At 41.7% G+C, this 26,418-nt stretch overlaps 1 long non-coding RNA gene across 1 annotated transcript in view; it reads left to right on the top strand.

The window, feature by feature from the left end:
* The first annotated feature begins 1,388 nt into the window (after positions 1 to 1,388).
* LOC137502718 (uncharacterized) overlaps positions 1,389 to 26,418 on the top strand; it is a 157,311-nt gene continuing 132,281 nt past the window's right edge. The window contains exon 1 of the long non-coding RNA XR_011018842.1: positions 1,389 to 1,978. This is a non-coding gene — a long non-coding RNA (uncharacterized lncRNA). The remainder of the gene's footprint in view (positions 1,979 to 26,418) is intronic.

The raw sequence follows: 26,418 nt of genomic DNA, 5'->3' as shown, positions 1-26,418 counted from the left end.
TCAGATCGGTAATATCTTCAGAGTCTGAGATACGAGGACCGGTATCCTGATTGAAGGCATTCAAGCCGTTTTTCACCCCTCCTATTAGGATTTTCTGAAAAAAATAAGTGTTTCTTATTTTTAAAGAAGATTCTAAATACCAATTTTTACATCTGTACACTTTTAATGTTTTGAGATATCGATACACTCATTTTAAAATTCCCCCCCCCCTTTTCACGCCCTTAGCGACGGAATATCCAAAAATTATCTCTTAGGGAGCACCTACATCTTAATATGAATGTATCACCCAAATTTCATTTCTTTATGTCCAGTACTTTTGGCTCGGCGCGGCGATGATGAGTAAGTCAGTCAGTCAGGACAAGTTATTTTATATATATAGATGATATGAGTAAACAAGTGGAATCAGAGATAATGCTTTTTGCGGACGATGTTATTCTGTTAAGAGTAATAAATAAGTTACAAGATTGTGAGCAACTGCAACGTGACCTCGATAATGTTGTGAGATGGACAGCAGGCAATGGTATGTTGATAAACGGGGTTAAAAGTCAGGTTGTCAGTTTCACAAAGAGGAAAAGTCCCCTCAGTTTTAATTACTGCGTTAATGGGGTAAAAATTCCTAGTGGGGATCATTGTAAGTACTTATGTGTTAATATAAGGAAAGATCTTCCTTGGGGTAATCACATACATGGGATTGTAAATAAATGGTGCAGATCTCTGCACATGGTTATCAGGCTATTTAGGAGTTGTAGTAAGGAAGTAAAGGAGAGAGCATATTTGTCTCTGGTGAGACCCCAACTAGAGTATTGTTCCAGTGTATGGGACCCTCACCAGGATTACTTGATTCAGGAACTGGAAAAAGTCCAAAGAAAAGTAGCTCGATTTGTTCTGGGCGATTTCCGACAAAAGAGTAGCGTTACAAAAATGTTGCAAAGTTTGGACTGGAAAGAATTGGGAGAAAGAAGACGAGCTGCTCGACTAAGTGGTATGTTCCGAGCTGTCAGCGGAGAGATGGCGTGGAATGATATTAGTAGACGAATAAGTTTGAGTGGCGTCTTTAAAGTAGGAAAGATCACAATATGAAGATAAAATTTGGAATTCAAGAGGACAAATTGGGGCAAATATTCATTTATAGGAAGGGGAGTTAGTGATTGGAATAACTCACCAAGGGAGATGTTCAATAAATTTCCAATTTCTTTGAAATCATTTAAGGAAAGGCTATGAAAACAACAGATAGGGAATCTGCCACCTGGGCGACTGTCCTAAATGCAGATCAGTATTGATTGATCTGTTCTAACGCCGGTTAAACCTTGGTTCAGTGTTCTGTGTTGGTTCTGTGATCCGTGACGATAATCATATGTTCGTGCTTCCTGTGACTGTGTCACAGATAAAAGTCACAGATATTTCTGTCACAGATACGCCTGTCACCGATCTTCTGAAATATCGGTTAAGCTCATCTCTTTCCGACTTCCGTGTCTATGTTATCTGCCTCCGTATGGCTTCCGTGCGCTCGAAAGCTTTTAAATGCGAACAGAACATCTTGGTAACCATTACTGCATTGTTTATTGCTTATATCAATCATCGATGCCTAAACGATTCCTTGGCTGTGCGCCAGTTTCCTGATTCATTTTCAGAGAGAACTTCCGGCCGGCGCGGATGGATGCTGTGTGACGTAGTGAGTTTGGTGGGGGGTGAAAGGTCAGGATCAATATCCTAAATTGCCGTTCGTCCCCCTCTGGCCTCACCTGCCGCTCTCTGGGCCGGGCTTTTGGCGACCAGCTGAGAGGCACAGCATACTGGAGGATCGATTGAGTTGGAAGTGGGTCAACGGGCGCCGGCAGTGCTCTGGGCGGCAGGATCAGGCAACTCACCACCAAGTGTTGTGCGCGCACCACGCAAACAGGCAGTCGGCAGGAGCACAGCGAGTACAAGATCAGCTGAGCGGAGAGAGTGCCAACAGCGACAAGAGCACACAGCACAGGTGAGCACACTTCTATCTATTACCAGGAAATACGTGACCCGTCAAATAGTTCTTACCGCTAAATTATGCCAATTTCGGTGTTTCTTAAGACATGCCATTCCATAACAACAGCATAGAACAACCTGTTCAGTATTTATTTTATAAGTGGTTTAGAATTAGAAGTAAATATATGTATATATATCTGCTAATGTTATTTATCAATAGAAACATCAGCTATTCATACACAGTGAATGACACAAGGCTTCTGAAGTATTCTGAATTTGTACATGTTGTGGATGAAGTATGCAATGACAATCTTTGAGAGACATTGATTCTTCTTCAGTGTTGAAGGAGGGTAATTAAAATACGTGACTTAGACTTCGTTTACTTTTGTGTATTTTCCGCAGTTTTGCGCTAACGTTTACGATTAGATAAGGTGTGAATTATTGCACATGCGTTCTATATATTTTACGACCCCCTTCCCCCCACCACAATATTTTAAAGATGCACAAATGTTACATTGGTATTGTTGGCCTTTTTTTAAAAAAATCGGAGGAGTTGGCCTCTATGTGAATTACTAACGTTCGTCTTAGTAATAATGTCTTTCATAGCCGAAAATTATATTAATAAATTTTTCTAAATATAATAAGTTGTAGTGAAATTCATAAACATTTAGCTCCCCTACAAGTCTAAGATTTTACATTTCAGACGTCAAAAGAGCTAGCTTGTAAACTTTTGGTTCAATGTCACTGGTGGACCTGCAGCTAGTGCTATGCCATCTTACAGCTTGACACGTGAACTTAATGGTTACATAATTTACACTTATTAACATCACACGTCACAAATACTCTTCTTCCAAACCGGAAGAGGATTGTTGCCCAGTTGTACTTCCTCTTAAAGTAATAACCACTAAGACCACTAGACCAAACAAAAATATTGGCAGTGTAGATCTATTCATTTCTCTAAATAAATAACAACCTGTTTAATGGTAGAGTAACAGAACTGTGCTCTGAATAGAGTCACAGATTAGTCGCATTTAAGAAAGTAATGCCATCTCCTTATAGCCCATGAAGGCCTTATGGGAATGGAAGGTAAACGATTCTATTATTTATAACCTCGATGTATTTGTGCTCTGCCCAGCTGTCTTTGTCCCGAGGAATTAAACTGGTACACATTTTTGGCGTAGGTTCAGTGAACCTCAGGGCTCTGCGACTGGTCCATAAATGGAAATACCGTTTCTAAATTTTCGACTTTCTGACAGGGAATCGAACCCGCGTCCTTTCGAGTGAACTAAGCACGTCGTTATATTCTCGATTTGGCAGCCTCTTTCGCACATATTTGTATTCATAGAATAAAACATTCCAATGTTTGTAAAGTGGATCTGATACGAGAATGAAAACAAATGTATTCTATTAAGCAAAAGTATTAAGTTACACCTGGTCTACAAAGCCAAGAATAACGGCCGAGAGGATTCGTCGTGTTGACCACATAACACCTCTTAATCTGCAGGCCTTGGGGGGGTGATTAGCGATGGTTTGGTAGGCCATGGCTATTCGTGGCTGTTGCGCCATGGTTTTCTTTTTAAAAAAATGTATTAAGTTATGATTGCATTGGTATTCCATACCGCACACTTGATTACAGGAGGCTAGCATCTTACTGAATGAGCTGCGTATCCGACCAGTCAGTAATAAAAAATTAGTTATATTTTACAAATTTTGATTAATAGAATGAACTTGGTGTCGCCGTTCATGCATCAGTTCCATTTTTTATAGCTATATTAAAGAATGCATTTGTAAATGAATTGACATGCTTTTAACCAGTTTTAACGTGCAAAATATTTTTGTGCCGTTCCTCTGATAGCGAATGGAGGAAACCTTTCGTAAATTATGCAACCAGTATTGATTTGGGCCGGTTCGTTCGTTAATGAGCACAGCTGATAAATGGTTGTCATCCAGACAGAACCGGTTATGGAACATTAACGATGCGTTTATCAAGAACTCGCGGAAGGGATGCGGCAGTAGGAAGCTTTCCTTTTCTACATCAACAAGTGCCGTGATTATATAACTCTAATCATAGTTTGTGAAAATTAGTCGGTTCCGTGTTTGAGAATACCTCAAGCTGTACTACCTCAGTGATTTGCAGTATAAATCGCGTTTGTTTATGCTTATTATTTGCTCCATCTCCTTCAAAACTCCGAAGTAACGAACGAGATATTTTTTAATGTCTTGTAACTTTTTAATTCTCTTGTCAGTGCGGTCTGTGTGATGAGTAAACATGGGATTTATATTCTGTATAAATGATCAATATAAGCATGCAAATATGCTGCAAAAAGTGGTGAAATTAATGTGCATTTAAGTATGGACTTATTTTCATGCTATTAAACACTTGTATGAAATGCACACGTAACCAGGGATTTTACGGGACAGTACCGTATTCGTGTTAAGTGGCCCGTGTCTCGGACAGTTCCTATCCGGGACAGCAATTGTCCCATATTTTGAACCTACAGAGGAATACTCTAGTATTTCCAGCTCTGATAAGGACCAAGAGCTTGTCTCCTTTCTTTCAAAGGGGACAGATTTCCTCACTCCTTGGCTTCTTTATCTGGTGTGAGTTCGTAGATTTTTAAAACGGTTTTTTATTTTATTGTTTGCAGTTCTCTGGTTGTTCACCCAGGCGATTAAAACATGTCATAACGGACAGCTACCTGACGTAGTCCTATCCACCGCATGTTCGTGTGAAATTGTCTGCTGTGAGAAATATTATGTTCTGTTGACGTGTTTAGGTCTGAGCTGTTCATTTCTGTATATTTTTCTTCAATTGTCAATCAAGAGATTATTATGAAATTGCTAAGAATGCCAAGAAAGCTGTTAACAGCACTTCATAGTAATAAAAATATTTTGGAACTGAAAGAAATTGTATGATTAATTAAATAAACTATGTTTTTCCTGTTTGCTTTACGTCGCACCGACAGAAGCAGGTCTTACGGTGACGATGGGATAGAAAAGGGCTAGGATTGGAATTGACCTTGGCCTTAAGGCAGGCTACAGCTTCGGTGTAAAATGGGAAATCACGGGAAAAGATCTTTAGGGCTGCCGACAGTAGGGTTCGAACCTATCGTCTCCGGAATACAAACTCATAGCTGTATGACCCAAACCACGCGGCCAACTTGCTCGAACTGTAAGTTTCAGTCTGTGTATAAATATTAAGGCATGCATTAATAAACTGCAATATGATGTCAAAATAATAAGCCTATCATTTTTAAATTAGTTTATAACTTGTAGAATACGAGCCCATTGATGTCCTCGATCGCACACCTGTCCCGTATTTTGGTTTCAGGTGTCTGACAAGCCTGCACGTAACATTCCTTTACTAGACCCATGCGATTCACCCACACCAATACATAACATCATTATCATGAATAAACAACTGAAGGAAAAACAAAAAACATAATACTTACTGCTGCAGGTGTGGCTGTTGCACAAGTACAAACAATCCTTGTATAGCTTGTGAGACGTGTCAATCTATTAGTGTTCAATGTTAAAACAATATGCACACGTCTTCTAGCATAGGCACACTATGTTAATACACATGATAAATCAATTAGTAAGGTTGTAAGGCAACCGTATAAAAAACACAGTGAAGAAACACACTTCACAAGGCAGTATTATTGGACCTGGATATATATAAATGATATGAGTAAAGAAGTGGAATCAGAGATAAGGCTTTCTGCGGATTATGTTAATTGTGAGCAACTGCAAAATGACCTCGACGATGTTGTGAGATGGAGAGTAGGAAATGGCATGATGATAAACGGGGTTAAAAGTCAGGTTGTGAGTTTCACAGATAGGAAGAGTCCCCTCCGTTTTAATTACTGCGTTGATGGGGTTGAAAGTTCCTTATGCGGATTACTGTAAGTATCTAGGTGTTAATATAAGGAAAGATCTTCACTGGGGTAATCACATAAATAGAATTGTAAATAAAGGATACAGATCACTGCACATGGATATGAGGGTATTTAGGGGATGTAGTAAGGATGTAAAGGAGAGGGCATATACGTCTCTGGTAAGACCCCAACTAGAGTATGGTTCCAGTGTATGGGACCCTCGTCAGGATTACTTGATTCGAAAACTGGAAAAAATCCAAAGAAAACTATCTCGATTTATTCTGGGTGATTTTCGACAAAAGAGTAGGGTTACAAAAATGTTGGAAAGTTTGGGCTGTGAGAAATTGGGGTAAAGGAGGCGAGTCGCTTGACTAAGTGGTACGTTCCGAGCTATCAGTGGAGAGATGGTGTGGAATGACATTAGTAGACGAATAAGTTTGAGAGGTGTCTTTAAAAGTAGGAAAGATCACAATATGAAGATAAAGTAGAATTCAAGAGGACAAATTGGGGCAAATATTCGTTTATAGGAAGGCAAGTTAGGGATTGGAATAACTTACCAAAGGAGATGTTCAATAAAAATCAAATGTCTTTGAAATCATTGAAGAAAAGACTAGGAAAACAAAGGGAATCTGCCACCTGGGCGACTGCCCTAAATGCAGATCAGTATTGCTTGTTTGATACATATTCCTATTTCATTTTACAATGCACACTGTACTTCTCCTGTCCATAATTTACTTTGCAATACACTAAAACAGTCTTCTCCATTTTCTGGCACAAATCTGTGGCGTTTGTCTGTTAAAAAGAGCTTCAGTGCGGAGAATGGCCCCTCTACATCTACGGATGTGACAGGACAGTACTTGATTTCGGGAGCGAGTGTAGGTGTTAAACTTTCTGGTGGATCCACATTATCACTACCAGCCAAATATTTGTTTATAGCTACTATGATGTCGTAGTTCGTATTTCGTTTAAGGTCATCACGATATTTTGTTTGCAGACCGAGTCCGAGGTTTCTTCGGATACCTCTCATATACGCTGCATGCTCTCCTTAATGTCCAGGTAATCATCAGGACGAAACGGACGCGTTTCTAGCTTCTTGATTGATTCTGGTGTGATTTGGAAGTGTGTCTTGTTAAGTGACGCGGATTATTAAATAATTCAGTTGCCTTAATATTACAATTTACAGTGGGTTGAGCGTTGCATTAAAACATGACACCATCATAGAAATTTAAGCATCTTATATTTTTGAGAAAATGTTCTAAAACAGCTGCAGGCAATGAATTCCAATCGCCAGTTCCCCTATTTACAAACGAATTTTTTGCTATTTGTTCGGGGCGCCGACCCATGTGGATCTTTTGCCCCTTTTAGCATAGTTTTCTGCGATCTACCGTTTACTTTATGCGAATGATCTGTCCTGCTTATGCAACAGGGCTTTTCTAGTCGACTGTTCAACTCTCCCCAAGCTGGCTTAGGGCCGGTATTATAATAAAGGTTTAAACTGTTGGTTCAATTTAAACTTCGATTTATCTATTAGTCGTGTATTATAAAACTTAATCTTAAGTTTAACTAGAGATTAATTTTTCTGCCACTCATCTACCGTTTAAACTGAAGACATAACCTTACAATATGACAGAACAAATGGATCTGGAAGATATTTTTAAGGTGTTTGAAGAAATACTAAGCGATGACGAAGAAGTGGTTCAAATTATTAAAGGACCACGGGCGTTTTCCGAGCAAGGGGACGTCACTTTCATATATGGAATGAAAAATAGTTTTTAAATAGGTTTAAGCTTACAAAACAGACTGTCGTAACCCTATTTCAGCAAATTGATGCTAGAATAAAACATGCAACGAAAAGGTAAGAATGTAAAAATGACTTTTTGAATTGTTTGAGTGTCAAAAGTGTAAATTTTAGAAAATTAAGTAACTTCCTTCTATTTCAGAAAACATGCTGTAGAATTCCTCAGTCAGCTACTAATAGCATTGCTGTTTTATGCCTCCCGTAGACTGTTTATTAAAATGGGAGATTTCGGAGGAACTAATAAGGCCACTGTTTCACGGACTATATAAATATTTCTGTACTAATTGCACAAGCAATTCTATTTCCTTACAAGTAAAATTAGGACAACGTTTACTGCTTTTATCCGCCATTTTACCTACAAAAAGTAAACAAAATATTACCGACAGTCATCTTTTCTTGCAAGTCACTGCAAAACATTATCGACAGTCATCTTTCCTCGCAAGTCACTGCTATCAAGATCGTATATTTCCTTCTTCACCTCAGTTTAACTTAGGCCGGCCATTATACGAATCAACATCGGTTTAAACTCAAGTTACAGTTTAACTCAATCTTCAGTTTAAATCCTCATTATAATTCCGGCCCTTATTCGTGTAAGCATTATACATGGTACATAACCGTTCTCGTTTCCTTCTAGTCCCCGGTGGCTCTCACTTCTACGATTAAGCACGAATCTTGCAGCCTTTTGCTGCACCATCTCAAGTTTCTTAATGAGTCCTGTTTGGTATGGATTCCATACGGCTGTTCCATATTCAAAGACTGGGCTAATGAATGATATTGGACAACTGTACATAGTCCGACTCGTTGGCTGAATGGTCAGTGTACTGGACTGACCTTCGGTTCAGAGAGTCCCGGGTTCGATTCCCGGCCGGGTCGGGGATTTTAACCTTCATTGGTTAATTCCAATGACCCGGGGGCTGGGTGTTTGTGCTGTTTCCAACATCCCTGCAACTCACATAACACTATCCTCCACCACAATAACACGCAGTTACCTACACATGGCAGATGCCGCCCACCCTCATCGGAGGGTCTGCCTTACAAGGGCTGCACTCGACTAGAAATAGCCACACGAAATTTAAAAAAAATACCTTAGCCAAGGTACGTTCGGTCACCTTAATGGTATTTCTGATTTCATTTATTTAATGCATACAGGAACAGAAGTAAATATCAAGCACTAATCTTATTTTTCGTAGAACATTCTCATAACTTCATGCCGAACGGTTTCGATCATTTCTAGGATAAGTGGTTACTTTATGCGGATGATCTGTCCTGCTTATGCAACAGGGCTTTTCTAGTCGACTGTTCAACTCTCCCAAGCTGGCTTATTCGTGTAAGCATTGTACATGGCACATAACCGTGTACCTCCGCCTTTCTGAACCCAAGCTGTCAGCTTCGGTTCTGGTTCAGTCTCGGCGGTATCTGGAGGTGCTCAAACACACCAGCCACGTGTCTAGCTCATTCCATGTTAAGAAAATAGTATTGCTCTTATGGAGCTACAAGGAGTGAACACACTCCCTCTCAGACACTCATAATTCCTCGCGACTTGTAATGCACTTTATATTGTATTACGAAAGAACGAAAATGTATGAGGCACGTTTTTGCCCATGAGTTATTAAAATAACTACTTCACATTCTGTATTTAATAAATACATTCGCAGGGAGGAAGCACAGTGGTGGGAACAGCCATCGCTTTGTTGCCTCCCTTCATTTTCCTTCTGAATTGCTCTGGTACGGAACATGTTAGATGTAATCCGTTACGCTGTGAATTGCCGGCAGCTTATCACTGTTGAAGAGAAGTCATGTATTTATTTACAGTATGTGTGTGTTCTAATATTCTTGTACTGTACAGCAGTTGTTCCTGAAGATTTTGATACTGTGGTGTGCAGCGATACAACACGGCATGATTTGTTGCCTCTTATAATGGGCTTCTGATAAGTTCACCTGCATACACCCGAGCGTGAGTGGGTAGGGTCTGACACATGCCACTCTGATGGGTCTAGTGTCAGACCTAAGACGAAACGCTGGTTAATATAGCAAACGCCTGAAAAGCCTTACATCTGAATTTTGTTCTGATTTTTGACATGCTCTATTGGTGGAAAAATATATAATTCCCTCCATGGGAACTTGAAATTTACATTGTACAGATACAGAAATTCGCTATGATGTTTATGTGCACTTGGGTTTGCTCTTTAGCTTTTGTTTTTTAAGCGCATTTTATTCTTGCCACTTTTTTACCACTTTTTCCCAAGCGCATTTAATTGTTATCATTATTTTAATGGGGCGATATGACGGCACAGTAGTACCCGGCGTTGCCTGGGCAAATTTATTAAATACTATTAACTGTATCCCCCACCCCGGGCCTATAAAATTATCTGTTGTCAATTTTCTCCCAGTTTGCCTTGAACTTCAATATTGAGATTTTATATTGCAGTAATTTATCCATGTTGCTGTAAAAAAAATAAGTCCTCCCCCGCCCTACTAACCCTGTACCCTAGATTTCAGAAAATAATGTGCAGCTTACTTTCTTCGTTCTTTTATTTTGAACTTCAGTACTGAGTTTCACCAATACATATGCCACGGTTTTCCCGTGATGCTGTGTAGCAGAGACGTCGATATGGCAACCCTGTTGTCATAAGAGCAATACTGTTTTCTTAACATGGAATGAGCTATAGCATGTACATTAGTGCACTTCGGCGTCTCTGAAAAACCGTGAAAGTGCTGTAGTTTTTTAAAAATGCTATTTGTTCGGGGCGTCGACCCATGTGGATCTTTTGCCCATAAGTACTGTAGTTAATGGAGTGTAAATCCAATAACATTATTATTTATTTCGATCACAAGTTCTCCGGATCACCTTCTCAGAGTAAAGTTACTTCAAATTAGATTTCTACATTTGTCTTTTAAGACACGTGTACCTGAAATACGCAAGGGAAGCAAGAAACAGAATATCATGCGTGTGCAGATTCATAGAGGAAGAACGACTCGCAAAAGGAAGAGTCAGCCATACTTGGTACAGCTCGCAAGAAATGTAATGACAACGGTTTATGTCTATTCAGTTCTTATAGATATTAAACGGTGGGATGGAAGTTTATTCTGGAAATGGGGTTATTAACGTGTTCATAAATCAACTGATACAGTAAATTCTATCACGCATTCTTGACCGTAGAAAGAGGGAGATTCATGTTGCCAGAATAGGTGAAAGGTGTGGATGGCGGTATACAAAATGCCATGTTGGGGCAGGTTTTTATGTGATTCGATTTGTGAATTTTATTAGTCTATACAGCTTGCAGCGACATGGGTTATATACGTAGGTGTCTTCACGAGCAAACCTCACGAGCTGTCCACTTGGGAGCGTAGGTTCGCGACCACGCGTCCTCATGCTGAAACTGTCATTGTTTCCACTTTTGTCAGAGAGCCTCCGTGGCTCAGGCGGTAGCGCGCCGGCCCCTCCCCAGGGTTCCGTGGTTCAAATACCGTTCACTGCATGTGAGATTTGTGCTGACCAAATCCGAGGCGGGACAGGTTTTTCTCCGGGTACTCCGGTTTTCCCTGTCATCTTTCATTCCAGTAACCATCTCCAACATCATTTTATTTCATCTGTCATTCATTAATCATCACCTCAGAGGAGTGCGACAGGCTTCGGCAGCCGGTACACTTCCTATCCTCGCCGCTAGATGGGGGCTTCATTCATTCCATTACTGACGCGGTCGAATGACTGAAATAGGCTGTGGATTTTCAATAATAATAATAATAATAATAATAATAATAATAATAATAATAATAATAATAATAATAATAATAATAATAATAATAGCAGGATCACTTGGAACATTTACAATAAAAATATATCTCGGAAAGTAAAACTTAGACACTATAATGCAGTTATCACCGGGTGAGTTGGCCGTGCGGTTAGGAGCGCGTGGCTGTGAGCTTGCATCCGGGAGATAGTGGGTTCGAATCCCACTGTCGGTAGCCCTGAAGATGGTTTTCCATGGTTTCCCATTTTCACACCAGGCAAATGATGTACCTTAAATAAGGCCACGACCGCTTCCTTCCAACTCCTAGGCGTTTCCTATCCCATCATCGCCATAAGACCTATCTGTGTGGGTGCGATTATAGCCACTAACAAAAAAAAAAATACAGTAATCAAACCTGAAGCGTTATATGCTTCTGAAACCTTAATCATTGGTGGTGGGTCTCTAATCAAAGACATAAACAGTAAAAGGAAAATTTTAAGAAACAATTTTTGGCCCAGTTTGTACAGAGGGAATATGGAGGAAAAAATCGTCCCAGGAAATAAATTGTCATTCTGAAAAATTATCTCACACTTTTCGGAAAAGACGACTGAGATTTTATGGACACATTATCGGAATGAACAGTAACAGACTAACTAAAGTAATTCTCAACCTGGCCCTTTCAATTAAAACCAAGAACAGCTGGCTTCGTGAATTGAAACTGTCTCCAGGAAATGAACATCTCAGAAGACAGATGTAAATCGACAGTCACCAGTTTGAAGACATATTCAACACCAGAGTCACTATAACTTGGACAGAAGAACGACGGAAAAAGCTCAGCGAGAGGATGAAGAGATTTTGGGAGGGGAAGAAGGCCAACACATGAGCTAAGCTGGTTCAATCGAGCTCCTAAGTAGGGCATAACGATGTAAAATAATAATAATCCAACTGTTTGGCTCATAGTCTGTGTAGCTCCCTCAGTTAAGATGTTAATGGGTTCGATTCAAGGCCGGACCGGGGATTTTAGCGCGGCTGTTTGTGTTCATCTTAGTACACACCTCTTCATATACACACAACACAACACACTACCATCGACTAGAGAGACACGCAGTAATAAATACATCCCTACACATACTCCAACGTTGGCGGAAGGAAGGTAATGCGGTCGAAAAACTGGGTCAAATTCATACGAAGGCCACCCCAAAAGAAATTGAATAAAAGGGCAGAAAGGAAGGCAGTAGATTCGTATTTTTTTTCCATTCATAATCGATGTGCTTCTTTCCTTTCAGCCGTTCAATGTTGTTTCTTCTTGGTCGCCGTTTTTGGCTCTAGGAATACCTCAGATGTGTGTGTCTTGTTCTCTTGTGGATATCTTGATCCATGATGTTCATTTCTTGCAGATCCTTTTTCGTGGTAACAAACCATCTGTCATGAAAGTTGCCTTTCCTATTGTTTAAATATTTTCTTAGCGAGTCTGTCGTCGGGAATGTGAAATATGTCCAAAGAATTTAACCCTTCGTTTGCGTATTGTATCTGAAATCTTATTGCATGTTACATATAATTGGTAAACCTTACAATTGTATTCTTCCCTGATAATAGTAAAGTAGTAAGTAATTCTGACGAAGAATAAGAAGAAATAACAATTATATTACTGCTAATTTTCTTTCAGAGACTAGGACGAAAGTGGTCACCGGTCCATAAATGATTTAATATGTGTGACAACAAACTTATATCAAACTCATCTCCGTTCAAGCCATGAAGGTCTTTGGAGAAGGGCTTCCGCAAATCTAAATCTTGGCCCTAACAAGTGGGAGAGAGTGGCTAGATCGAGCTCTGGCTCCCTTTACCTCCAGGAATTAAGCTGGTACTCATTTCTGGTGTTGGCTGAGTGGACGCTAAGGTCATGTGCTGCGCCAGAAGTGTATGTCTCGTTTCTCACTTTTTCAACTTCCTGACAGATGAACCGGACACGTCTTTCTCCGAGCGTTTGGGCAGCCCCTACAGATAAACAGAACACATATTAAATCAATTATGGACCGGTGACCACTTTCGTCCTAGTCTCTGAAAGAAAATTGGCAGTAATATAATTTTTATTTCTTATTCTTTCTTCGTTATATCCATTCAAAGAGCGCCTTTGAACTTGTTCGTTAGCCTGATAGTTTTCGCCCTCTCATTCTTCCAAGCTCTCTTAATGAATGTGGCATCTTGCGTTCTGCTTTCTATTTAGGCTTCTCCACGAATTTGTGCTTGGCTACTATTGTAGTAAAGGCTCCACGATATTCCGTGATGTTCATTACTTGGAGGCCCGCCTTAGTTTATTCTAGCCACTTTATTTTGACTTTCTTTGAGTTTATTATATTAAATAATCTTTTGGTGAGTCTGTCGCTGTCCATTCTATACAGAATTTCAGGCGTCTCTTGCGTACGGCATCAGTGAACTTGTCTGTTAATGATTACAGGTCCGCTCTTGTCCTCTTAATCAATATTTCATTTTCTCTTGTGGCACCATAAATTATCCGGAGAATTTTCCTTTCTTGCTTTTCAATCTCTTATAATTTTAGAATTAATTAATGAATTTAGTGCCTTTGCTGGCGATATCTAGTGTTTACAATGCTCTATGTCTTCTGGTTTATGCTACATCAAACTTGTAACTTTCGTTGATGTGTCTCAGGTGATGGTGATTTTTGTTTTAAGATGAATTACAACTAGGCAACTGTTGTAACCAAGGTTGAGATTTACAAAACACAACTTTATTATTCGCTTCAAATGCAAAATACACTATTTACACAAATAAAACTGAAATTTAACTTGAAGCAAAATGAATTAAGAATCTTGAGAAAGAGTCTATCTTTTGTACACTATATACAAGTTTGCAGTATTTACATCCACTACTATCTAGAAAAGATAGTCCTTGTGATAAGAAAAGTCGATAGTCGAAAACTATCCGAAGTACTGACATAAATGTTTTGGAAAGTCCTTCCTTGCTGAGTTCATAAAAGCAAGTTCAATGTTGGAAGAATTCTTACTTGGCGAAACTAAGGGAGCTTGCATTAATTAGGGAAATATTACGGTATGTAATAGTATGACTGGATATGGGCAGCGGAAGAGGAGCGGTGACCAGAGGTGAGACCTCGTACTGCCAGAAATTCAGTCCACCTGGTCGAAGCACATTTTCAAGAGGAGTAGCCTCCGTGCTCGACGTAGGGTGTATTCTGGAGCTGGACACCGGGGCAAGTGGGCATCTGGACAGGCTGGGAGTTCCTCTTTATAGTACACACACGACAGTTCAGGCACGCGCACTGAGGGCTGCGCGTCGAGGCTAGAAGAATGACACTTGGTGCGCGTGTAGCTGGCTGGCGGAGCGAGAAGGGAGCGCCGGACATACAACAGCAACCATCCTCTATATAACACTAATCTGAGGGAAAAGAATCGAAGGGGTCTGACACTTCGAAAAATGAAGATATCGGCCAAAGGAAGACAAGGGCCACGAAGGGCGTGAAAATGAAAGACTCCCTAGGCCTCGGGAACCTAATACCGTCGGGGGTCGGGAAAGAACAAGACGTGACCAAGGGAGGTCGGATAGGATAGATGAAAGTGAGGAGCCTGGCAGAAGTAAGTGGAAGCAATACCTGGTCTCAGCCAAGGACCCCGTGGTCGCCAACCCACGCTCCAAAGTTCAGAGCCCCTGGGGCCTCTTTTAGTAGCCTCTTACGACAGGCAGAGGATACCGTGGGTGTTATTCTACCGCCCCCACCCTCAGGGGGATGATGTGTCTCAGTCCCATTCTTTGCTCTGACAATATGAAAGTGACTGAGGTATGAGTGGTGATAGTAATGCCATTTCTTATGCAGCCAGTCCCTGTTATGAATGGTGTGAAAACATTGCTCCTAGCGCCAGTTAGTACACGCATTTGAGTCAGCTAGGCTGGCTGATATGTAATAGCAACTTCTGGCTCCGTGAGGAAAGCAACGGGAAACTACCTCACTCCTCATTTCCCTAGTATACCTCTTCAGTGACACCTAACCATCTGTGACAGCTGTTAGCAGAGCTGTCGAGGACCATTCCAGCTTTTGGGATGAATACTCATCGTACATAGCCTATAGACCTATGTTTTTCTAACATCGCAGTAACACATAGAGGGGTTGGGGCGTCGCAAGGATTAGAAAAGTCTACAACTGGGAAGGCAGCAGCTGTGGTCTTAGTTAAGGAACAATCCCAGCATTATCCATGTATGAAAATGACATCTATGGAAAACCATTTTCTGGAGTGCTCTTGGTGATATTTCAACCCACTATCTCTCGATAGCCGTAGATCGGCTATAACCTCCAATGTTGATTTTTGTTTGTTACGTATTTCGGGATTGCTGACAACAATGTCAAGCTTATTCTCAAACTATGGTTTTCAGTAGATTGTAGATTTCAAAATAATCAGACTGTCTGTTGAAGTTTTCAAACTGCTCATTGTCAAGTCTTATTTCATGTTACAAATTCTATTCCAGTGTCTTGTATCCAAGTACGAACTTATTCACAAACGCGTCTTGCTTCGTTTCCGTCGGTTGGTAATCATTTTATGAAATATACGACGCTGCTGCGAACCTCTAGGCAACATAGTGAAAATGTTTTCTTGTTCAAATACCTTCTTGCCCATCCATTCAGTCGGTCGACTTGCAGCGTTGCCTGAGAAGGGGACAGAAGAATAATTGGGCTATCATTAAGCAATGAAAATGCCAAGAACAAGTCTCCGGTCATTGCTGACCGCTCAGTTTTGGCCTGTTTCTGAAAACTTTACTCCGAACGAGTTACGAGGTTTCCTCTGCTTAGCGACGACATAAATACCTATTGTTATTATTGGGGAACAGGATGGTGTAGCGGTTTAGCTGCTTGGCTGTCATCCCGGCGACCGTGAGTTCATTACTGGTGTTGCTGTGGTGTGATTTTTAGTTGAAAGTCCTGTGGTGTCAGGAAGGGCATGCGACCTCACATCCCCGGCCATAACTCCTTCATGCCCAAAGAGGATAGAATAGAATGCCTCTGTGCGTGAATGAATAGTTATTATTTGGCATGCAACAACAATATACTCCAATTTGGGGGGGTACGAAGGTAAAACTGTTGGATTTGTGGGGCGCGCCAACCAAAAAACTTGAATACCACTGCTGTACATTTCCGAGCAAGTTTCCGCATTCTTCTTTGGCCAGTGTTGCCGGAAAATACCGAGGCAAGTTTAAGAGTATTGCCATTGATACTTTCACGGCTCGTGCTTATAGACATGATACGGTATAGGGTTTTGGGCTTATGCCGTGTCAAGAAAATAAGGTGAAATTCTTTACGTGGCAGGAGCGACAGTAGCCGAGATTCTGAAGGTGATCGGGACAAGATACCGAGAACGAAGAATAATCTACAATCTGTATACAAATCATTCTGCATTGATAAGAATCGAGGACTTTGAAATAGAAGTAGCAATCCAGAAAGGAGTGAGACAAGGCTGCAGTTTGTCTCTCCTCCTTTGTCTTTATATAGAACAGTCAGTAAAGGAAATCAAAGAGGAATTTGGGAAGGGAATCACAATACAAGGAGAGGAAATCAAAACCCTGAGATTTGCTGATGATATAATTATTTTATCCGAGACTGCGGAAGATCTGGAAGAATTGCTGAATAGTATGGACGGAGTCTTGGAAAGGGGTACAAGATAAAAGTCTGCAATGAAAGTAATTGAGTGATGTCGAACAAAGTCAGATGGTGCAGAAAATATTAGATTAGGAAATGAAGTCTTAAAAGGAAATAGATGAATATTGTTACTTCGGTAGTAAAATAACTAATGATGGCAGAAGTAAGGAGAACATACAATGCAGACTAGTGCAAGCAAGGAAGGCCTTTGTTCAGGAAAGAAATTTGCTCAATTCAAACATTGATATAGGAACTAGGAAGATGTTTTTGAAGACTTTCTTCTGGAGCTTGGCCTTGTATGGAAGTGAAACATGGACGATAACTCGCACAGAAAGAAAGAAAATAGGAGCTTTTGAAATGTCATGTTACAGAAGAATGCTGAAGGTGAGATGGATACATCGAATCACGAATGAAGAGTTACTGAATCGTATTGGTGAGAGGAGATCGGTTTGGCTAAATTTGACGAGAACAAGAGACAGAATGATAGGAGACATCTTTAGACACCCAGGACTTATTCAGTTGGTTTTTGAGGGAAGTGTACGGGGTAGGAACGGTAGGGGTAGACCAAGGTATGAATATGACAAGCAAATTAGAGCAGCTGTAGGATGTAGCAGGTACATCAAACCAGTTTATAGACTGATGACTCAAACAACACAGCCCCAGTCTTTTGTGTCTGATGTGAAAATGGAAAACCACGAGAAACCATCTTCAGGGCTGCCGACAATTGAGTCCGAATCCACCACCTCCCGAATACAAACTCACAGCCACGCTCCGTAATTCAAATGTATGGAATAAATACTTTCTCAGCTTTCCTATACATAGGGATGCAAACTGCATTCCTCATAACGCTCATAATAATTACAGGGCTCGCCGCGAACGGAGGGCGTCAGTGAGATGTAAATAGACGCAATTAATACGAGCGGGGCTCGGTGACACTAGAATTAGTTTCTGAGGATTCAGATGAGAATATGAGAAGCTCGGCGAGCCGCGTGAGTCGTGGAGCAGAGAAAGCTGTGCTATGCATGCGTAATTTGGAAGTTGTTGTCCAGTGGTTTCTCCGTCTCGCTACTCTGTTCTAGCTCATCATTGCGTGAGTTGCGAGTTTCAGGTCCAGCAGAACGTGCGGACTGTCGTCTGCAGAGAAAGTGTTGTTGCCAAATGCTCATTACGGCTCACAAGGGGAGGTCGCCATGTGGTTTTCTAGAAAAGTATTCAAATGTTGAGGATTTGTCCTTCATTAAAAATATTTTAGCCCTGTTAGAGAGTTTTTGTCAATGGGGCTTATTTTGTTCAAAATTTGACGTTTAAAACCCTATCCTCAAACTTTTGTAATCTTATTCCGCAGGTATTTCCGACTTGTCTCCGCAATTTATTCTTCTTCTCCTTTACGACCACGTGTCAATTTCAATTCCTCCTTCCTTGTTGTTTCCTGTTCCGTTCTTTCCAGTATTCGTTCTGCATTGCGCTATGCTTTGTTCTTCTCTCCTCAGATCACTTTCGACCGGGTTTCCTTTTCCATTGTTCCTTGGAATCCTTCCATTCTTAAAACTTTCTTCTTAAAAATCTTTGTAGTTTCCTCTTCTCTTATTTATTTCTAAATCTTTCTTAACCTCTTGTATCCAGCTCGCTGTTGACTTATTCTCACAAATGTCTGTTTTGTCGATCTATTATCATCCATTCTATAGATATGTCCAAAATAATAGCGATCTCCTTTTTCTTATTGTTTCTCTTTCTATGTTCTGGCATATTTCATTATTACTTCCTATTTTCCATTGTTCTGTTGTTTTCGTTGGTCCTAAGATTTTTCTCACGATTCTCTTTTCTCGTACTTCCAGTTTATCCAAACTATAGTTCAAAACTAAACATTCACTTGCGTAAAGACATTCTGGTTTCACCACTGTATTGCAGAGCCTTATTTTAAGATCTTTAGATACGCATTTCTCGTTGTAAAACTTCTTAGTGATAACATGCTCTCTTTTCATCTTGTCTAACCTTTCTTCTACAGCAAATTCTCCTAAATCATTTTCTTCAATTATTTCTTCCAGGTATTTGAATGTCTTTACTTCCTCGATTCGTCCAATATGTGTTGTCAAAAATAATGTTTGTAATAAATTTGTTTCTTCTTCTTCTTCTTCTCCTTCTTAATCTGTTTACCTTCCAGTGTTGGTTTTTCCCTCGGACTCAGCGAGGGATCCCACCTCTATCGCCTCAAGGGCAGTGTCCTCGAGCGTGAGACATTGGAGCGGGGATACAACTGGGGAGGATGACCAGTACCTCGCCCAAGCGTCCTTACCTGCTCTGCTGAACAGGAACCTTGTTGGGGGATAGGAAGATTGGGAGGGATAGACAAGGAAGAGGAAAGGCAGTGGCCGTGGCTTTAAGTTACGTACCACCCCGGCATTTGCCTGGAGGAGTGGGAAACCACGGAAAACCACTTCCAGGATGGCTGAGGTGGGAATCGAACCCACCTCTACTCAGTTGACCTCCCGATGCTGAGAGGACCCCGTTCCAGCCCTCGTAACACTTTTCAAATTTCGTGGCAGAGCCGGGAATCGAACCCGGGCCTTCACGGAGGGGGACAATAAATTTGTTTTTTCTACAGAGATTAATTCGTAATTTATTTAGAATTAATATTAGAGCACTTTCCAGAATAGATAGGGCTTGACAGTATCAAGAAGACGTCCGGTGCAGAGCTGAGACCAGAGTGAGACAGGTTATCAGACACAGTAGTGATTACACGGGGCCGATTAATGAGATGTCTGAGACTCTTAAAAATAAACTAGAGGAAGTACGTGGACAGTGTTGCCAATCTAGCCATTTTATAGCTAGTTCTATCTATATTAAAAAATCATTTGCTACAAAATTTTGAGTTCTGTCAATGACTGATCTGCATTTAGGGCAGTCGCCCAGGTGACAGATTCCCTATCTGTTGTTTTCCTAGCCTTTTCTTAAATAATACCAATGAGATTGGAAATTTAGTTTAGTTTAGCTATTAGCTACATTTTTAGCTATAAATTTCCGTGTGTGAGACATTGTGGCTTTCCTCCAATTTAATACATTTCCTTACGATTCATGAATATTTTTATATTGCAAGTGTAAAATCAAATCGAAAATCACATGCACAACGCGATAATCTTTGAAAGAGCGGCCGATCCCTTCACCATTCTGCGTCGGCCAACAACAAGACTTCCACACTACACGTTTATTAGGCGTACGTGAGGCAGAAGGTAAAATAGAAGTGGTTGTGTCTTAATATTTTGCTCTACTTGCAAGGGACCGGACATAGTATTATAACTGACAGTGAGTTTAATACACGCCAAAGAAGAACAAATTTTACTATAAAATTCACTGATGAATTGCGATCACGCCTTCCACACTATATAAATACTACGCAAATGACAAGCATGTTGTTGTTGTTGGGGAAACCCCGAAAGTACTGAAGCCTTCGCGCGTGACTTTGATGTTGTTTCTTGTAATATAGACTTACCGGTAACTCAGCGGAAAAATATTACTTACCGCAAAGAGAAAAATACTAGAATACAAAAGAGTGGGGCCGTTCTGGTTGTACGTTTTGTTCTCAGAAGAAACAATAGCTGCTGCCATTCATACAAACTCCCCACATACAAACGCAGCACAGCACCACACTCTCTCGCGGGTGATACTAAAACTGGTACTGTATCTTCTACTACCTCTAGTAGTGGCGTGGAAACTAAGAGCAGGATGAGGAGACCATAATTTTCAATAATTGGCTGAGTTCATCTAGCCTATTTTGTTAAACTATTTCAGTCTGTAATTTTAGCAACTTTTAGCTGTATTTTTTGAATACAGTTTAGTTACTTTTTGTGTTCGTGAGTTGGCAACATTGTGTGTGGAAGCGCAGTGACGTGCCTTGGTTCATGTGTGGGAGTTTTACAGTGGAAATATCGCGTCCCTGTGTTTCGAATTCGAAGTCAAACTCTAGGTCTCGTGCGTTTTGATTACTGGAAGTTTACTGTGTTTGAAACAAGTACTACCTTTGCGTGAGAGTTTGGGCGAGACTTTCGCCGCTGGCCCGAAGAGGCGCGGAGGCACTGTAGCTTTGAGGTAGGTCAAGCAGCCACACAAGAGCTCCTTGAGTTTCCCCCAGGCTTGCTCTTCTCGACTCACGACGACCAGAGTCAACCCTCTTTTCTGTGTCCCGCTTCCGCTGCGAATGCCGTGACCAAAGTGAGTATGAAAGTCTTATTAATCAAGAGCACTTTTTAAAATCTTGCTTGGCGTAATCCAAACAGTGGGTCATCAATTCTTTGCAAGAGGACATCGTAGGTGTCACGGACTTCTCACCAAGACGATCATGGTTCGCATTTCGGCCGGTGTATTTCAGATTATTTTCTGGAAAGAAGTTCCATGGTTGGGATTCTGGGTACAATTAGAGGTCTCGTGGCTTTGGTCATCTAAAACTGCATTAATTCGACTTCAAGAAAACGGAGCCACAAATTGTTTGAACCGCATAGCATTTTAATTCCCCTCACGAAGGTAACCTGCAGCTGATTGTTATTATTATTATTATTATTATTATTATTATTATTATTATTATTATTATTATTATATATAAATGATCAAATGTCCTCTGCCGTATTGTTTCTGTTATGTTTTCCATGTTCCGGTATATTTCATCATTAATTCTTGATTGCCAGAGTTCTGTAGTTCTTAGCGGACCGAGCATTTTCCGTATAATTTTTTTCCCAGTACTTCTAATTCGTTCTTAATACATTTACCCTCCAGGGTTAGTTTTTCCCTCGGAATCAGCGAATGATTCCACTTCTACCGTCTCAAGGGCAGTGTCCTGGAGCATGAGACTTTGAGTCGGGATACAGCTGACGAGAAAGTAGCGGAGACTCGCGGTATTCCACACATTATGGTACTATTCACAGGTAGTGTAATGCGCACATGTAACACAGACATTGCGGCGCTATTTTCAGGCAACGCAAACCTATGGCGTTCCTCACATAAGTGGAATAACCACAGGGACTCGTACTAACCCGTGGAATTCCTCACTTAGTGGGAATTGAGCATTGGTAAGGCAGAACCATGGTGTCGCTAATCCCATGGTGTCGCTCATATAGGGGTACGAATCACAGGTACTGTAGGACCCACCTCCTGATTCACACACTGCCGCTACTAATCACAAACCTATTGCGTACCTAACATAGTGGTACTACGCGCAAGTAAATGCGACCCATGGTGTTCCCTGCGTGATGGTACTAATTATAAGGAGTTTCATGGTTCTAATTGGATCATCCCTTGGTCGCCCCTTTTAGTCGCCTTTTACGACAGGAAGGGGATACATGGGTGAATTCTTCGTCTGCCTCCCCCACCCAGAGGGTGTTTTAGCTGGGTTAAAGAACCGAAGAAGAGGTCCACTGATCTTTACAAATTGTTGCAATATTCAGTGATAATCTCAATTGTGTGATAATGAGGTTCAGCGGTGAGAAACCTCTTTCACATTCACCCGGCGATATGGATATCGAATTGATTGAATGTTTTAACGGGGTGAGTGAGACTTTCCGGAAACATTCTGGATTGGAGATACTCTTGAAATCCTCTATTTATTTGCCCTTCATCGAGTTTGAACCTGGTGGCAAGTGCCCACGTTTCATTTTCCCGAACATTATTGGGACATTTTGTGGCCAAGTTTTTCATCCATTACTTTGATGATGTCAGCAAGCTCAAAGTTTTCACACTGAGCAGACTTGTTTCAATTGACTTTTTAAGTGACTCGTAAAACTTTTCGGAGTTCAAAGGCTGGCTGTCTTTCCAACCTTCCTTTTCGTGGAGCCGAACTCCGAGAAAAGACAAGTTATTTACTGCTTCTTGAGCCATCGATGAGTAAAATCCTGGAAATGATCTTCTTTCCTCAAACAAAGCAGCTGTATTTTTTTAAAAAACTTTTTGTTAGTATACCATAGATCAACGTTGCGATGTTACAAAGCTTCACTAACTCTTAGAGCTCTTGCAATGCATCCGCCAGTAATATATTTGAGGGCCGGTCGCGCGATGTAGGGATAGCGAGCCTGCCTCTTACCTGGAACCCGGGATCGATTTCCGGGCAGGTCAGGGATTTTTATCTGGATCTGAGGACTGGTTCTAGGTCCACTCAGCCTACTTGATTACAATTGAGGAGTTATCTGACGGTGAGATGGCAGCCCCGGTCTAGAAAGCCAAGAAAAACGGCCGAGAGGATTCGTCGTGCTGACCACATGACACTTCATAATCTACAGGTCTTCGGGCTGAGCAGCGGTCGCTTGGTAGGCCATGGCCATTCGGGGGTTGATGCGCCATGGGGAAAGGGAAATCTTTTTGAGGAGGCCTTCAAGCCACACCACCAGCCGATATCTTCTATCTATCTATCTATCTATCTATCTATCTATCTATCTATCTATCTATCTATCTATCTATCTATCTATCTATCTATCTATCTAAACGTTTTCATTCCCCTCCCTGTGGGAGAGGAGCGGGCCACCAAGTTGGTATCGCCTACTCTCTGGCCCCCGCTAAAGTGAAGAAGTCGTAGTTCGCAGTATTCAGTAGTAACGCGTAACAAACCAACCCAGTCTCACACAATAAATGATCGTTACGAAATGAGAATGGTTCTTTTACGTGACGTGCAACTAGTAGTAGGCCAGGCCCACTCACTAACAACAGAGTAATACTATGTAACTATCGTAATTTATTTCCCTAAAGAGTGATATCGGAACGTCGTTCCGGCGCGTTTCGTCTCAAATCGAGCCCTGCTTTTACTGATACTACGGGAAGAGTAACATAAGAAAGCTTCTCATGGTCGTCACGAAACTTGCGTGGAGAGGACTGTAGAAGAACTGTCTGTCCAATACGTTCGAACATGGAACCGTGAGTTTGCACGTGATGGAGTGATTGTGAAGGACGAAGTGTTCGTCATAGCCATTGATCAAATGGTCCAATATTAACACATCTATGACGTTGGCACAATTAGTTTTCAAGGCCAAGTTTCTCATTTGTGATCTTACATTAAATAGGTTCCCATTCTCGAGTGCTCCTCTTCAACTGTGAAAAACTGGCGGCTGCGGTCATACTGATCTACGACGTTCAAGAAGCAAAGGAAAACGATTTCCATACAAGACATTAAGGCTCTTCAACGGCCGTAGCCGTGTTGAAACATCGGATCCCGTGAGATCTCCGAAGTTAAGCAACATTGGGCGTGGCCAGGAGTTGGATGGGTTGCCACGCGCTGTTGGTGGGGGGTAAGGGAAAGGAGGAGCGGAAAGGAACTGGCCACCCTACCGCACGTAAACTCCGGCTCAGGAACACCTCTGTGGAGGTTCGGACCTGCCTTCGGGCAGAATTACCCTTACCTTACCATTAAGGCTCTTGGAAGTGTGGAACATAAAGGCTTACACTATCCGTAACCTCAGCACTTGATGGGGTAGAGGGCTTAGCTCTACGCCCAGCCGTTTTTGCCCCCAGGAGTTAACCTGATGTAGGTTGAGTGAACCTCAGGGTCATCTGTACCTCCGGAAGTGGAAATCTGATCAACGACGTTCAGTGTTCTCAAATTAAGGGGTACATCATTCTTTCTTTCTTAACCCCTTTACCTTCCAGGGTTGGTTTTTCGCTCGGACTCACGGAGGGATCCCACCTCTACCGCCTCGACGGGAGTGACCTGGAGCGTGACTGGGTCGGACAAAACTGGGGATGAGGACCAGTACCTCGCCCAGGTGGCCTCACATGCTCTGATGAAAGGCCTTGTTGGGGATGAGAAGATTGGAAGGAATAGACAAGGAAGAGGGCCTTAAGTTAGGTACCATCCCGGCATTTTGCCTGAAGGAGAAGTGGGAAACCACGAAAAACTACTTCGAGGATGGCTGAGGAGGAAATCGAACCCCCTCTACTCACTTGACCTCCCGAGGCTGAGTGGACCCCATTCCAGTCCTCGGACCACTTTTTCAAATTTCAACCCGGGCCTCCGGGGATAGCAGCTAATCACTGCACCACAGAGGCGCACCCTGAATATGTATTTGCAAAATTGTTTGCGAAGAATTGCGTAATACGTTTCACTAGACCAGTACCATGATTACGTGAGTGCAGCAGTGACATAACTTTATTGATACGAAGGTAATAGCCCACATTTTGATGGTCTGTGGTTTGTCGCGCGTGGTGAAAGTACGTCCGCCTGTACAAAGGTTTCCTTCACCAAAAGTATTCCTTAGTAAATTATCTTTCCTAATTACCCTCGGAATTCTAACCGAGCAAATTCAAGAGCGCTAAAAGTCGACATAGAACTGTAGTCAGTGGCATATGTCTTATTAAAAAAATGCCAGTACTGCGTGTCGTTCACTTCCGAAAGTTGAAGAATTCCTTTGGAGAATCTTTCAATGTTGTAAACATCTCAGCACGCAAGGTTGGAGTCCGCCTCTGTTGTGTAGTGGTTAATATGATTGGCTGTCACCGCCGGAGGCCCGGGTTCGATTCCCGGCTCTGCCACGAAATTCCTCAGCCATCCTCGAAGTGGTTTTCAGTGGTTTCCCACTTCTCCTTCAGGCAAATGCCGGGATGGGACCCAACTTAAGGCCACGGCCGCTTCCTTCCCTCTTCCTTGTCTATCCCTTCCAATCTTCCAATCCCCCAACAAGGCCCCGGTTCAGCATAGCAGGCGAGGCCGCCTGGGCGCGGTACTGGTCCTACTCACCATTTGTATCCCCCGATCCTATGTCTCACGCTCCAGGACACTGCCCTTGAGGTGGTAAATGTGGGATCCCTCGCTGAGTCCGAGGGAAAAATCAACCCTGGAGGGTAAACAGATTAAGAAGAAGAAGATTATTATTGGAAAACGTTTCTTCTGACATAAGCGCCAGTTCTGAAACTGGGCACCTCAATTATATAAATACAGTGTGATGCATAAGCCTACATGCTTTGGCCTTAAATTGTTGGTGCTGGTATACAAAGTACATGCATGCATTTCTTTTCTATACAATTGGCTTTACGTCGCACTGACTCTGATAGGTTTTATGGCGACGATGGGATAGGAGAGGGCAAGGAGTGGGAAGCGACCACGGCCTTAATTGAGGTAGAACCCCAGCATTTTTCTGGTGTGAAAATGGAGAACCACGGAAAGCTATATTCAGGGCTGCCGACAGTAGGGTTCGAATGTTCCGATTTTTTTCTAGAATTATCCAGTTCCTTCTCTTTTAGCCGAGGTGAAAATATCAAATACCCTGGTGCACATATGAGCGCTATGGTCTCTCTAGGCGTTTTGCTCCATCTTGCACCAAAGCTTCTTTGTCAGCTTGAAGAAAAGAACTGGTACTACTATTTTTCCTTTGTAACTGCACACGGTCCGCATCTGTGTTGTAGTGGTTAGCGTAATAAGTTGCC

This window comes from Anabrus simplex, chromosome 1 (genome assembly GCF_040414725.1).
Source record: "Anabrus simplex isolate iqAnaSimp1 chromosome 1, ASM4041472v1, whole genome shotgun sequence".
Taxonomy (NCBI): Eukaryota; Metazoa; Arthropoda; class Insecta; order Orthoptera; family Tettigoniidae; genus Anabrus; species Anabrus simplex.
Note: the sequence above shows the minus strand (reverse complement) of the source record. Positions and strands in the feature narration are given on the sequence as shown.